We start from the raw sequence: 12,708 nt of genomic DNA, 5'->3' as shown, positions 1-12,708 counted from the left end.
TGTTGTTTAGAATAAAAACATTGGCTGTAAAACTGAAAGTGTGGTAGTTTCTATGTGTTGGCCCTGTGACAGGCACAAATTCTTGTCCAAGGTATCTTTATCTTTATGCGCCAACTGGAGCTTGTATATGTACCTGCAGACTCTTGCAACCCTATACAGGATAAAGTGGGTATAGAAATGTGTGTAAAATGTCTTAATAATAATAAACATGCAAACATTAAAAGGTATTTAATTTAGTCACAGAGCTTTGCTTTATTTTAAAATAGGGATTCTTCCAGATTTAGAATCAGTTTTATTTGACAAGTACAGCTTAACAAACAATACAAACAATTTAGATTGGTGAATGGCGCAAAGAACAAAAAACACTATAATAACAAATAATAAAAATAATAAACACAGTTGAATATGGTTCAATTCTTTTGGTAAGATAATTTGTGACAGAACCTATTAAGTATTTCAAAATCTAGCTTAGTATTAAGTCTCCAGTTTATACAGGAGCCACCTAACAATAATCCACTAACAGGCAGTAACTGTGCCATGAGTCCAGCAGTTTCTCACTTAGGATGATTAAGCCGAGACCTTAAGAGCCCCAGTGGCTTTAGAGCAGACTTTTAATCCCATTGCTCTTTAAGCAACTGTCAAGCTCACACATACAAAAAGGTAACCACAGCAGCACATTCTTTTCCAGTTGACTCCTCTCTCCCTGATAACTACAGGCCTATATTCAAACTCCCTTATTTTTCTAAGGTCCTCGAAAAAGTGGTTGCTAACCAGTTTATATCTGTCTTGGATGAGCACAACATGTTAAATAAATTTCAGTCTGGTTTCTGCCAGCGTCATTCAATGGAAACTGCCCTTCTTAGGGTCAGAAATTATCTCCTAATGCAGGCTGATGCTGGGAGAATGCTCAGTCCTGGTGCTCCTGGATCTCAGTGTCGCTTTCGACACTGTGGAACATAGTGTGCTGATTGAAAGACTCCAGCAGTGGGTGGGTGTCTCTGGAACAGCCCTAGACTGGTTCTCTTCTTATTTTTCAGATAGATCGTTTTCAGTTACTGTTGGTAAACATGCTTCATTTGTAGAAAGCTACTTTCTTTTGTTCCCTAAGGATCTGTTTTGGGCCCTCTGTTGTTCTTGTCGTATTTGCTCCCTCTGGGGCATCTTGTAAGAACTTTTAAAGATGTGTCCTATCATTGTTATGCAGATGACATTCAGTTGTACATGTCTTTTAAACAACAACATGTCTCCAAGCTGTCTGTTCTGCTTGACCATGTAAAATGCATAAAAGCTTGGATGTCAAGTCATTTTCTCCAGCTGAACACTGATAAAACATAGGTTCTCTATTGTATCAGAACTATCTCTCCACCCAGTTACATATTCCATATGTACGGGGACTGATCCCACTGGGACAGTTGACGTGGATATTTCTTTAAGACACACCACTACGTGGCCCATGCACAGGCTTAAAAGCCCCAGGTGTGCATGCAATCACTGATTCATTGATTTCCACTCTGGCAGTAGGAGACGTGAGGACAGACGTGTGAGGGAGATTAGCGCTTACCGTGTGTGGGAGTAGGAGTCGAGAGTCTTCGGAACCCTCACGGGATCGCTTGTCTGCCCTTTATTCTCAGTAGTGAATTGGCGAAGGGGTACCGTAGGGCGTATTGCATGATCCGCTCTGCTAACGCGCCCAGGTACAGTCCACCCCCGAAGCCGACCTGGTCGGCAGGCGTGGTGCGGCGTCCCCTCTCCGCCTGGCGCTGGAGTGACTCGAGGTGTATTGCTGGCTGTTCGGCTTCCGCACAACAGTGTGTGTGGGCTCGCTGCTGTGTCTTCTGACAGCGGTAGCAACTGTTAGCTGCTTCGGCTACAAACAAAACACAGCGTGCGAGAGCACTTCCTGGTTTGCCTGCTACGTCAGTATGGCAAGCCGAGCGGGACCTCCCTGCAGGGGCTGCGATACGAGAATGCCTGCAGAGGACGGCCATGATTACTGTGTGATGTGCCTGGGCAGTGATCATGCATTTATGGCAAGGGATGACCCATCCTCCTGTATGAGCTGTTTTTGCTTATCGGTGAGACTGAGGGAGGCCCGATGCCATGTGTTTAGGGCACAGCCGCCCACACCTGTGCATGGACTGCAGTCGGCCAAGCGCCCTAGGACTGTGGCTCCAGCAGCACAGAGCTCAGCCGGCTTGTGTCCCCCTTTGCCCCCTAGTGGTGGGCTTCTGTCGGGGCACGTGCGATCACAGCTGGCTGGTTTGACAAGCCTCCCACTCCTAGGCCCCCAGCTATGTTCTCGGTGGGGGCAGAGAGGGGCCGCCCATCTGACTCAGAGTCGGATGGTGAGGTCGATGTGTTGAGCCTGGAGCCCTAAGACAGTTATGCCTTCCCATTGGGGGAGGAAACGGTCGTGGAGGAACGGGCGGAGCCACACCCTCTCCTCCAGGAGTTTGTGAGCAGGGGGGCAGCGGCATTAAGCATAGAGCTGCCATCTGACCAGGGGCCTCCCCCCTCCCGGTTCGATGACGCGGAGGGGAGTCGTTCCACGCACTTCCTCGTCCCTCTCCTCTCGGACTTTGAGGAGGTGCTCCAGAAGCAATTCCAGTCGCCGTCAGGTCGCTGGTCTGGGCTCTGTAGACGCCTAGGGGCGGTTCACAACCATGAGAGGATTGGCTGTGGGCCTTTACCTCCGGTGGACCAGGCTTTAGCGGCTTTGGTGTCGCCGTCGCAATCGGTGCTCGAGAGAAGTAGCTGCCCCAGTAAAAACTGCCAGCCTCCTCAAACTGCCCGTAGAGCCGTTGGCAATGTTTGGGCCGGGGGGCAGCGGCCATGCTCCAGCAGGTGCAGGAAGCCCGCCGCTGCGCCCGAGAAGTAGCAGGATCCCTGAAACGGAGCCGGGACTGGCGGCGCCCCCAGCCACCGCAGCCAAAACCTCCTCAGCCTGACTGGAGTCAGGGGGATCTGAGGGGCCGGCTAGAGGCGGGCAGGCGAGGTAAGTTTAAGAGGGGGAGACGAGGCAGCGGCGGCCAGAGGCCACCCCAGCCTCAGCCTCAGGCTATGCCCTCCCACACCGGACCCTGTCCTCAGGGGGTCCATGCAGCGTGGGAGGATCTGAGGGCAGACCCCTGGGTCGTGTCTACAATGCCCCTGTGACTCGGTTGGCTGTATTTTCTGTAATCACAGACCTGCAGCACAGAGGGGCTATGCGTTCAGAGGTCTCCTCTCTCCTCGAGAAGAAGGCCAGAAGGGAGAACCATCAGGCGGGGTTTTATTCCTGTTATTTCCTCATCCCGAAACGGGATGGTACCCTCCGGCCAATATCAGACCTCAGAGGGCTGAACAAGTTCCTCCGGCCTCTGAAATGCAAGATGCTGACCATACCGGGAGTGAATCAGGCTGTCCTGGTAGGCGACTGGTTTGCAACCGTCGACCTGGAGGATGCCTATTTTCAAATACCAATCTGGGAAGGGCACAGGCGGTTCCTCAGGTTCGCCTTCGAAGGCAGAACCTTCGAGTTCTGCATTTTCCCCTTCGGAATCTCTTTGGCCCCCCGCACCTTCACCAGATGTATGGATGCGGTTTTGGGGCCTCTGCGTTGCCGGGGTCTCCGGGTGATGAACTACCTGGACGACTGGCTAATATGTGCACAGACGGAGGAGCGGTGTCGCCGCCATCTCACAGTCTTACTGGCACACATCACGAGTCTGGGACTGCGGATCAACAAAAAGAAGTGCAGTCTACAGTCGGCACAGGCCACCCAGTTCCTGGGCATGTGGTTGGATGCCAGGACTGGGTTAGTGACACTGACTTGGGAAAGGCAGGAATCCCTCAGGATCTGCCTCTCCCGGTTTTCGCTGGGTGCCAGGGTTACCTGGAGGCTTTGTCTTCGCCTCCTGGGCCTTATGGCGGCATCGGTGCAGGTGGTGCTGCTGGCACTCCTGCACATGCGCCCAGTACAGAGGTGCCTCTTTTTCTGGGGGCTCTGTCCACAGAGGCACCTGCGTGCCAAAGTGGGGGTCACCAGGAGACTGCGTTCAGCCCTAACATGGTGGGATACACCGGCCAACATCGCCAAAGGGAGTTTGCTGGGTCCCGTGCTCCACTGCCAGGTGATCTCTGCGGATGCATCCCTGACGGGATGGGGCGCGGTCCACGAAGGCGAAGGTGCCAGCGGAAGCTGGACTGGTGCCTGGCTGGCCCGGCATATCAATGTCTTGGAGCTGAGGGCCATCTTTTTGGCTCTTCGGCACTTCGAACTCAGCTTGCATGGCCGTCACGTACTTGTAAGAACAGACAGCACAGCGGCGGCGGCTTACATCAACAGGCAAGGGGGCCTGGGTTCCCCGGGCCTTTGCAGGGTGGCACACAGTCTGTGGACATGGGCAGGCACGAGGCTGGTGAACCTGGGGGCGGACCTGCTCTCCAGGGGGGGGCCCGGCCCCGGGAGAGTGGCGACTGCACCCGGAAGTAGCCGAGGAGATTTGGGGTCGGTTCGGCAGGGCTGTCGCCGACCTGTTTGCATCCCGGAACAACACGCACTGCTCGTTGTTCTTTTCCGTGGGGAGGGACGACCCCCCGCTGGGCGTCAATGCCATGGCACACCAATGGCCCCCGGGGCTGCTGTATGCTTTCCCCCCTTTCGGTCTCCTTCCCACCCTGCTGCTGAGGGCCCAGGTGGAGGAGGCGAGGCTAATCTTGGTGGCTCCGAACTGGCCACACATGATGTGGTTCTCGGGATTGGCTCCTCTCCTGGACGGGAGTCCATGGGAACTTCCAGCTCGCCGGGACCTCCTGAGTCAGGCGCAGGGGACCCTGTTCCATTCCTTTCCCCAGGGGCTCAGGCTCTGGGCCTGGCCCCTGAGAGGGCCAGCCTGTTGGGCATGGGGTTAGCCTGGTCGGTGGTCCGGACCATCCAGGGCGCTCGAGCACCATCGACTAGAGCAGCCTATGCATACCGCTGGGACCTCTTCTCATCATGGTGTAGGCTGAATCGGGCTGATGCGCTGACCTGCTCGGCCCCCGAGATACTCTGGTATCTACAGGAGCTGCTCGAGGCAGGGAGATCACCTTCCACCCTTAGGGGGATGGTGGCTGCAATCAAGGCCGCTCGTGTTGGCGATAACAAGTGTGCCGAGGTTGACTGCGTCCTCGTCTCACGGTTCCTGAAAGGCGCTGCTAGGCTCGCCCCCTGTAGAAGGTTGGCTGTCCCGACGTGGGACCTGAAGCTGGTGCTGGCTGCCTTGCGACTGGGACCCTTCGAGCCCCTGGAAACGGTGGACATGAAGTGACTGTCACTGAAGACTGCGTTTCTCATAGCGGTGGCATCAGCGCGGAGGGTCGGAGAACTACAGGCTCTGTCGATGCACGAGAGCTGCTGTAGATTCCTGCCCGGCGGTGCGGGTGTGCTCTTACGCCCAAATCCTGCGTTCTTGCCGAAGGTGCTCTCGGACTTTCACCTAAACCAGCCAGTAGAGTTAATGTCCCTCCGCCCCTCCCGGGACCGGGATGGGCAGGAAGGGTCGAGGCTATGCCCAATCAGGGCGCTTAAGGTATACATTGAGCGAACTGGTGCTGTCAGGAAGACCGACCAGCTTTTTGTTTGTTTTCAGCCCCGGCGCCTAGGTCAGCCGGTGTCTAAATCCAGACTGTCTCACTGGATCGTGGAAACGATCCAACGGGCTTACACAGACTCCGGTGCTCCGGCTCCGGGAGGGGTACGGGCGCACTCCACAAGAGGCGTTGCCGCTTCCTGGGCCCTGTGTGTGCGGCCGCTACGTTGGCGAGTCCGTCCACCTTTGCAAGGTTTTACAGCCTTAATATGGCTACCGGCACCTCCTTTGGGAAACTTGTGCTGGGTACTAGTCCAAAGTGACCAGGGTCTCTCCTTTACGCCCCTGCAATGGTGAGCTAGAACTAGGTGGCCTGGTTTTTCATATCCGTGGGCCTAGCGGCAAGGAAGGCCGTCCGGCTACCCCTCCATACACATACGCCCGATCCTTGCGTCTGGCAGGGTCGGCCATACCGGGAGCTGCGTCTGGCGACTCGGCTGGGGGTAGGCACATGCGTCTGGCGGGGGACCACGTATGTGTATGTGTATTATGTACATAGCATGGTTTTGGGTGTCATTGTTCACGTGCACTGTTGGAACACTCTGGTGGCGGTGACGTCTCATTCGATTACCAGGGTCGGGGACCCCGAGGGGGGGGGTACTAGAGGGGTGCGTTGCTCTGTCTCCTCAGTCTCCTCGCGGTGTGTCTTACAGGGTCCCCGTACATATGGAATATGTAACTGGGTGGAGAGATAGTCTCAATACGATAGAGAACGTTCGGTTACGTTGTAACCTTGGTTCTCTGAGTGGAGAGACTATCTCTCCACCACGAGGCCGCTCAGAAACCGTTCCAATCAATGTGAATCAGTGATTGCATGCACACCTGGGGCTTTTAAGCCCGTGCATGGGCCACGTAGTGGTGTGTCTTAAAGAAATATCCACATCAACTGTCCCAGTGGGATCAGTCCCCGTACATATGGAATATGTAACTGGGTGGAGAGATAGTCTCTCCACTCAGAGAACCAAGGTTACAACGTAACCGAACGTTCTTATCTCTGCTCCTAAGCATGTTGTTCCTAAGGTAAAGAAATGTCTTGGTTTTCTTCCCTCTACTGTTAAACCTGCCCTGTGTTATTTGGGGGTCAATATTGGTCAGGCTCTGAGTCTAGACCAGCATGTAAATAGTTTGGTCCTGTCATCCTTTTATCACCGACAGAATCTAGCGTAACTCAGAGCTGTTGTATTCAGAAGCAGTGTTAGGAATAACGGCGTTTAAAAAACGACGTTGGGTAACGGCGTTTGTTTTTCAGTAACGGGGTAATCTAACTAATTACTTTTTACGCCGTTACAACGCCGTTATCATTACTGAACGTTAAATGCAGTGCGTTACATGTATTGATTGAATAAACTGTGATCCGAAAGCATCCCCGGCTTCCTACTCAGCTGTAGTGAGGAGGTGGGTTAAAAACAAGGTGAGTGATTATGATTGGCTTAGGCCGCGTCATGTTTCATAGTAGCCACTCAGAACCAGTGTTTTTACACGTGCCAGCACACACACACACACACACTACAGATTGGATGAAGCAGCAGAGATGGCGAGCGTGGAGCAGTCCGATGAAAAGTTGACATTTTTAAGGTGACGATGCAAACACTACTTTAAATTAATTGTGGTCAAAGACAAGAATGTGTATGTGAAGTGTTCATTATATCCAGGAGTGAAGACTTTGTCCACATCTGTTGTAAGCAACTCAAATTTAATGAAGCACCTCACGATACACACATCTAAAAAAATTTTAATTCTTTGACATATAGCAACTTTTTTTTTTTAACAGTAATGCAAATAGTTACTTTCCTTGGTAATGAGTTACATTTATTATAGAGTAATTCAGTTACTAACGCAGTTACTTTTTGGAACAAGTAGTGAGTAACTATAACTAATTACTTTTTTAAAGTAACGTTCCCAACAATGTTCAGAGGTAAGCTGGAGATGATTGTCCATGCTTTTGTTTAATCAAGACTTGATTATTGTAATTTACTGTTTACATGTCTTAGTGTCACTTCTGTGAACCGGCTACAAGTGGTTCAGAATGCTGCTGCCAAACTATTGACTGGATCATCCAGACGGTCTCATGTGACACCTATTCTTAAGTCTTTACACTGGCTCCCTGTCAGTTTTCATATCCAGTACAAAGTTCTTATTATTGTGTTTAGAGCCTTGCATGGTCAAGCTCCAGCTTATAACACTGAGCTGCTGAGGCCTTATAATACCAGCAGGTCCCCAAAGTCCTCTGACCAAGGTCTGCTGGTTGTTCCTCGCACAAGGTTAAAAACCAAAGGAGACTGTGCCTTTGAGGTTGTGGACCCCAAAACTTGGAATAGTCTTCCCCCAGAACTGAGAGGCCTGATCTCTGTGGACATTTTTAAAAAGCAGCTGAAGACCTATCTGTTCAGACTCGCCTATGTCTAATCTGTCTGTATACTGTGACTGTTTTTGTATTAACTCTGTTTTATTTCTCTGATTATGAAGCACTTTTACTTACTTTACTTACTTACTTTGAACAAGTAAAATGGACGCTACAGATCACAACATTGAGCGGCTCTGACAGATATCAGGACTAAACGTTTAACCACAACACTTTCCACTCAGTGTGGAACTTATTCTATGCAGCATACCATAATTTTCTTCTCACATTAATATTATCTTAGTCACTAAAGTAATCCACTACAAAAATAAGACAACAAACATTAAAATGAATAACACAAATGTATCAATAAGTCTAAGTCAATATATACTACTGGTCAAACGTTTTAGAACACAATCATTTTTCCAGTTATTTATTGCAATTCAAGTCATGCCAGTCCAATAGCTTGAAATGGTACAAAGGTAAGTACTGTCACGGCAAATTTGCGGTTGACCTCATTTGGAGACATGATTTATTGCTCTGGTTGAGTGATGGAGTCCAGGCGAGGCATTGATGATTTTATAAAAAAAGGTTTATTATAAAACTAAATAAAAAGGAGTACAAAGATGGACAAAATTAGTGACCGCCCCGGGCGGACGTCCGATGACAGAGTGGCACAGTTCTAACTCATCACGTATATTCCCCCTCAGTCCCCCTCCCTCCCCCCCCAGGAGATAAAGAGAACAGGGTGGAGGTGAAAGAAGAGGGTGAAAAGAGACAGTTTCTTCTTTAGTTCAAAACAACCAGTTCTCTGGTATCTCCTGATTGTCGTGAGTGTTGGAGGTGTGTGCGTGTATGGTGTTTGTGTGTATGAATGGATGTGTATTGGGTGTGTATGTGTGACTATGTGAGTGTGTGTAGGCATGTGAGTGTGTCATGCCTCTGTGTCTGAGGGACAAGATGTGTTTTGGGAAGCTGACCTCGAGAAGAGAGCAGAAAAAATGAGACAGCAGAAATGAAAAGTCTCAACTTAAAGCCTTAAAAAGAATAAGGTCTGTGAGTAAATATGTTAATAAACATAACTAACAATTTTGCCCTGACAGTACTGAACAGCCAGAGGTTAAAAGAAAGGTTTGGTTACCCAAAACTGAAAAATAATGTACATTTCAGAATTACACAAATAGGCCTTTTTCAGGGAACGCAAAGTGGGTTAACAATGTAAAGCTGTTCTACAGCAATGGAGGTTGAATCAGCCTTGAAAGCCCAAGTTTGAATAAGTAGGGACACAATTAACATGACGCAAAAGCCCCGGCAATGTCCTTTTGCAATGAGATCGTCTCATCTGTAACGGCTGGAAGAAGTCTACCGGTGCGTGTTAGTGACTCTTTTTGCAGCAATACCTGCGTGATATCCTCCAGATCCAGGCAAAGGGGATACAATACGCTGTGGAAGGATATATTTAAAATATTAAAACAAATGGCAAGGGGACATTACAACTATCGAAGCAAAAGCATGCTAAAGGAGAAAAAAACCTATGATCTCTTTCTCAAATGCAAGGGGCACAGTCTTGTTTACAGTGACGTGCTGTGACCACTAGGGTTGGGTAGGCATGTTGCAAATTGAGACCACCAATGACAATTTCATATGTTTCTGCTGGCAACTGTTAATTCAATTCGTATCAACTTTATTTGTATAAAGCAATTTACAACAAAGTCATCTCAATGCGCTTATAAAAATATAAAATTCATATTAAGTAAGAAAAAAACCAACAAGATCCACATGAACAAGCATTCAGCCATCTAACAAAATCAACATCATAAACACCATTAAACAAACATAAACAATTATTCAATATAGCCTCCATACTCTCCCAACAAGATATATCTCATGACACGGCAGCGCATCCATTGTTTGTGTTGGAAACACAGAAACATGGAGAAAATGACAACAACAACTCAGAACAGCCTCAGTGAGGAGCATCCACAAGGTCAATCCTTCCTTTTGTACCATTCACTGTGAAAAGTATGAAACATTTTCTGACCTTACCTTTGCTGAAGCTCTGGTAACTCAGATGTTGGTCTCCCATCTTTTAAAAGCTGTCGTTTTTCCTCAAAAAAAGTTTCTCTATTGTCTCTAGGGCTGTCATCCTGCCTGTGGTGTTTTCCGGCCCACTCGCTAGAGCGAGAGAGAACGTAGCAGCAGCGGTAACATGGGATCAATTCACTAATGTACTGTGAACTTACTTATAGCATTTATCATAGCGCAGTTAGAGAGCTGCCTTTGGACGTAAATGGTTGTCATCTTGCTGAACTGACTGCGCATGCGCAAACACGTAAAAACACGCTATGGGAACAGAGGCAGAGCAGCGGAGTGAGACTGCAGCCGTTCCAGGAAATAGCGCTGTTTAGTAATTTGGGCTATGAAATGCACAAAATGCTGGCACTTTCAAACTTATAGATACTGTAGGCTATTGGAAATGGAAAAATAAATCATTTATAATTATTTTATAATTAAAACAAATAATCAAAATATCAATTCACCCTTGGGTAGACACTGCCTACCTTGCCTACCCTGACGGCACATCACTGCTTGTGTACCAGTCATGCTTCTGCACTGCTGGGTAAGTTTTCTTATATTATATTGCTGGTATCCTCCTTAAGCCAGAAGAGCGTTACCACAGCTAATTGGATAGCTAAAGGCTAATAAGATAGCAGCTATTAACGCTGGTAAGTGCTAATAAAGCCTGTTAACATAGATTGGGAGAATTGTATGTTTCAGGAGGATGTCAACTGAAATATTGATAGTAATATAGTAATATGATAGTTGCTAATAACTGTATACCCCAGTCATCGCCGTTGTCATCGTTCCCCCCACCCCCCTGTCAAGACACTGTAATATCTTTCAACACCTTATTTAATCAAAATCCAATCAAATCAAGCTATATTGTCATTTTGCTGAACATACACATTAGTGCAGACAAGATGAGAGATCGTTTTTTCTGGATCAGTACAAAACATACACATTTCCCATACTACATAATTATACACACATACTCACACACACAACCCTGAGACGTTTTTATAGTTTTATAGTCCATTGTAGACATTGCTCCAGTTGTGTTTTCGGCTTTGGGAACGGAAAGAACACGACTCCCCCAGCCAAACTCTTGGGGTACCTGGTATCCGACCTGCAATAGCACACCGCTTCAACCCTTCATCATTGTGACTGCTCTGAGCAGGTTGGACCTTGTTTGCATAGTAACGGTTGCTCGAACATATGATTGGACAATGACTGTTTGTGGGTGGGGTCTTGCAAAAGGTCAATAGGGCCAAACTGCATTCGGCAATGGTTAATGGAAACATTTTAAAAAAGAATATCTTGTAAATTGCAGGGAGATGCTATTTTTTTCCTCTAGTGCACACAAGAGACCTCTTGTTGCAAGTCAAGCCAGTTGGTTAATGGTCTAAGAATAAAGGAGCAGAAGTACAATTTGAAATTTGGGACTGCAAGGCCACTGACTGATTTCCCCTACTGTGCTGTGGAGGATTTAACACATGGATGCTTCCTGTTTCTAATTAATTTGGAGATTATTGGTTGGTTTTTGTTTCAGTATCCAGCAGATTGTGATGGGTGTTCTACAAAAAGTAAAATATAATTTTGATAAAGTTATACATGATGTTGTATACCATAGATGGATATAGGTCTGAAAATTAGACTTTGCAATTACCTAATCTCGATTATTCTAAATTAATCGCATAACAATGTTTAACACAAGAAGCAATGGTTTCCAATTTAAATGGATTTTGGTATGACTGAATCAGTGAAAACAGTAAATGAGCTTAAACAACATAATAGTGTTTATGATTTTTATCAAGTGTTAACATAATGTGTAATGTGAATAAAAAACATTATGATTGCATTGTTCACTAAGGATTTTTTTTTTTTTTTTTTTGCAAAATATGCAAAACAAATGTGTGTATGTATTTTTTTTTTCTTTATTAAAAAAACAAAAACAAAAAAAACATTGCTTAGTTCAGAACATTCCAGATAAGTGGAAACTGAACAGTGCAAAACAGAATATCTGTGGTGTGAAATAAACAGATCGATTGATGAAGGTGATCAATTTAGTTTGAAATAGTATTTCTACATACTGTAGCTGTTGAGAAGTTTGGTCAGAAGATGCTACCCTCAGCAGCGCTTCTAGCCCCGCCCACATCCTCTACCACAGAGTGGTCGACTGTCCTCTACAATCATTTATCCACTGACTTTGTTCATTTGTCAGTCATGGACTGCTATTGCTCAGCAGGAAAAAAAAGAAAAAAACAGTTGCCCTATGTATGACATGTCCTATACAAATAGATTTGCTTTCTTATATTGTGTTCATTACGCATATCTGTCTGTCTATCTATCTGTCTGTCTGTCTGTCTGTCTGTCTGTCTGTCTATCCCACGATGAGAAAATGTTGTCATTGCAGTATAGCACACGTGGGTGCAAATAAAACCTAAATGCAAATTGTTCACAAGATGTGGGGTGTTTTTCCCCTACCTTGCACCAGTCGTCGTTTAAAATGTATGTTTGAAATTGTCAGGCTACGTTTATTTAAAAAAGAAAAAAGAAAAGAAAAGGCAGAACAAGCACTATACGTCTATACTTCCTGTTAGTTCCTTATAAACCACATTAGAGGGCGCAGCCGGATTGTTATCCACTCAGTAATCTCTGTTTATTTCTCATTATTTGTATTATTTATTAAAAACA

This window comes from Gouania willdenowi, chromosome 6 (assembly GCF_900634775.1).
Source record: "Gouania willdenowi chromosome 6, fGouWil2.1, whole genome shotgun sequence".
NCBI lineage: Eukaryota > Metazoa > Chordata > Actinopteri > Blenniiformes > Gobiesocidae > Gouania > Gouania willdenowi.
Note: the sequence above shows the minus strand (reverse complement) of the source record.